This window comes from Gavialis gangeticus, unplaced genomic scaffold, assembly GCF_001723915.1.
Source record: "Gavialis gangeticus isolate Ggan-Ray unplaced genomic scaffold, GavGan_comp1, whole genome shotgun sequence".
Classification (NCBI taxonomy): domain Eukaryota; kingdom Metazoa; phylum Chordata; order Crocodylia; family Gavialidae; genus Gavialis; species Gavialis gangeticus.
This window is the reverse complement of record NW_017729000.1, coordinates 5,134,565-5,137,975: the sequence shown is the minus strand read 5'-3', so window position 1 is coordinate 5,137,975 and position 3,411 is coordinate 5,134,565. Positions and strand designations below refer to the sequence as shown.

The 3,411-nt window shown below is 43.7% G+C and overlaps 1 protein-coding gene across 1 annotated transcript in view; it reads left to right on the top strand.

Moving 5' to 3' along the window:
- The window catches only part of G3BP1 (G3BP stress granule assembly factor 1), a 30,053-nt gene that overhangs the window by 215 nt on the left and 26,427 nt on the right, over positions 1-3,411 (top strand). Inside the window, exon 2 of the mRNA XM_019506106.1 lies at positions 188-197. The gene's annotated coding sequence lies outside the window, so the exon portion shown is untranslated. The remainder of the gene's footprint in view (positions 1-187; positions 198-3,411) is intronic.

The window sequence follows — 3,411 nt, the reverse complement described above, 5'->3', positions numbered from 1 at the left end:
GTCCTCGCGCGTGGGGCGGGAGGGGGGAGGGGCACGAGTCCCGCTCCCACGTCCTGCCCTGCTCACTCGCCCGGGGGCTTCGCTTCTTCCCGCCCCAAGAATGAAAGAGATGGCGGCGGCCGCGCACGAGGGGCCTTGGGCGAGGGCGCCGCGGGGAAGAGCCGGGCCCGCCTTCCCTCCCGCGGCGGCTCCGCACGAGGACACTCGCCTACCTACCCACCGACACGTCTACCGACCGACCCACCTACCCATTTACCCGCCCGTCTTAACTACCCACCTACCGACCTATCCATCTACCCACCTGTACATCGATCTACCTACCCGTCTAACTGCCCATCCACCTGCCCACTCGTCTAACTACACGCCAACATATTTATAGTGAATACCTCTATTTATCCATATAATATATACACTATTATCTTTTCCTGAAACCTTCCTTACAAATAAATTTCTGGCAGGAGCGGATTGAGTTGGGCTCTGCACTGGGCCGGACTTGCTGGGATCGCTGGTTCTCAACCTCTTTTTTTTTTTTTTTTTTTTTTTTTGTGTTTTCTTTTTGCACCAGGACCTGTTTCTAAATGCAGGCGGTCGGCCCCTCACTCCTGACCCACCCCCAGATCCCCAGTGTGTGTGTGTGGCTGGGGGTGGGGGAACCCAAGCGGCCCTGGGCAGGCTGGAGCTGTGCTAACTTGCAAGGGAAAAACTGCAGTTCCCCATGGGTTTTTTTTTTCTCCTGAAAAGGAGAATCCACTTTTAAAGCTCATTCAGGTCCCTTTCCTATATTCTTGCAGCCCATTTTTTGGGTGGCGACACACACTGGTTTGCGGTGCTAGTAGGGCTGCAATTCTCCTTTGAGCTGAAAATATGAAATCTTGCAAGCGTGCTGCCTTACTAAAGTTCTTGGCAAAATAGTCATAGATGTTAGGGGCTGGAAGGGACCTTGCAAGATCATTGGGTCCAGCTTCCTGCCCTAGGCAGGGAAGATGATAGGCAACAGGATGTCTGCAGGGGGAAATTAGACAGGATCTGGTGTTTTCTTTTGAGTTGTTACCTAACTAATGGTATGCTGCGGTGTGCAGCGTCTGCATGTGCAGATATTGGGGGTCTTACTCCATATCCTACAAATGAGACTTTGTAAACCACTTCCAAAATACTGTGCAGGATGTAAGCATGCACAGTAGATACTACTTTTTCCCAAAGGAACTGAGCTCTTGTTGCTCAGCTGCATTTTTTTGCTGCTTTTTTTCAAATGTGAATGTTGAAGTCACTTTTTTTTCATTTAATTTATACATTTCAGACCCGTGGAATTAAATATTAGTATTCATGGGTTACAAGCCTGTCTCCTGTGTAAGCTTTTGGGTAGGTGAGTTTACATTAGGACTGAATGTAACCAATACAGAAGCAGAAAGATGTAAGCCACATAAGAGAATACTAGGCAGATACATTTCTGTCATGATGAAGCTGGCTGCACAAATACAAACCTACTGGAAATCTCTTGTAGGTTCCTTCACATAAATTGCATTGCAAAGAGTTTCATGCATGCATCCTTCTTGGGTTTAGGTAGACCCAAAGACAGCTAACTTAAGAGGAGCAAAAAGAGTATTTTGTGCAATGATCTGCCATTTCTTGTTGCCTGAGTGACTGTTCAGGTGGAGATGGTCCAAGTTGGTAAAGCCCCAAACTTGGACTTGCACATATTTAAAAAATCTGTTAACACTTAACCTACGATGTCCACAGGGTATTTCTTAGTGGAAGTAAGTAAATGTGCTTAAAGTCCTTTTAAGCTTTAAAAGGACCATTATAAAACACATACATGTTTCAAGAGATTAATAATGTTGGATCCATGTCCTCTCTTGTGCTTCAGGAGCATTCCCCAAGCTAAAATGTAAACCAGGATCCTTTTAGAATTGCTGCTGCACTTCAGGTTACTAAGACTATAGCATGTGAAGCAGCTTTGGGGTGTAAACTGTGCCTGCCTGTGCTCTCTTGCACACTGTATTGTGCCATACTGTACATGGAAAAGCAAGAAACTGAGGGCAGGTGCCTTGTATTGTAGCTACGAATTGTTCGAGGTCTTGGCTCATAACTTTAGTAACTTGGAATTACTGAATTTGAAACATGATGGCCCATGGGAAGAGTTAGAAAATATTTATGAAATTAACTGCTGAACTTTCAGATGCCATCACTCAAACCTTTTTGAATGTTTTTAAGTGACATGGCAGGTGGGAAAGTTGAAGAGAAGTTGGAAAGCCAATTAAAATGAAATGGGTCTCAGATCTCATGATGAGATGCTGTCTTGTGAATATGCACATCAGTTTCTGAGCCTGCCATACTTCATTTTTGATTTGATTTAAGTAATGAGACTTTCTGTGGAGAAGCTGGACATGCACGCAACACTTGAGATGTGTTTTAATTAATGTAACTGATTGAAATTCCAAATAATTATGTTAAAATACTAAGTATGACTTTTTTCCAACTAAAACTTATGGATTCTTTGGCTGGAATTGTCTTCAACAGCCTTGACTAGGGCAAAAGAAAGGTCTGAGATTAAATACAAATGATAGAGTATCAGACATGCTCATTTCATACTTGACTGGCATTGAACATTATACTTGTGTAAGGTCTGAGACTTAATATAGTAAGGCTTGAACCAATTCCAGAAAGAAACAGCTAGTCAGTTATAGCCTTGAGGGCTGATCCTATTTGAAGTATCAGGGTAAGGTACACATTTTCTATGCTGTTAGGGAGTTAGGGGCTGATTTACGAACTGGTTCAATAGCCACTTGCTTTTCTTTTAGATGAGAGAATTGCTTGCAAAAGAAGAACTGCTGAAAAGTTTATAGACATTGGATTTCTTAACTTTAGCACTCATGCACAAAAAAACCAGAAAAACTTTAGCACTTGTGCACAAAAAACTGTATTAACCTGGCATTATGCTTCTAGGGTTAACGGTCATGGCCAAAAACCCTTTGCATAGCACGAATACACGTGGTGTTATGCTCGCTAAGCTTCTGCAGGCACTGATCCAATACCAGAGATCAAAACTTTCTTATCCCTCACTTAGGACCAGCAGTTCAGAAGACACTGCGTCCTAGGGTTTTATGTAACTCGGTATAGAAATGCCCTTGGCAGATTATAACTTTGCTGTGCCTGGAAACTGGAAATTCATTGACTCTCTCAGTGATGGAGTTGGTCTCCAATGTGACTGGCAAGAAAAGGACATTCTTGTAGCCCAGAAGTAACTCTTGTATGTAAGCATACCCCTCTTAAATGAACTACCAGGTTACTAGTTCTAATCTAACTGAACATTATGGATGTACACTGTTAGCAAATCCCATTACTGCTGCCACCCTAGTCCACACGTGCTTACTGAGGGGGGGGGGGGGAAAAGGGGGTTCCTGCTTTTCTCAT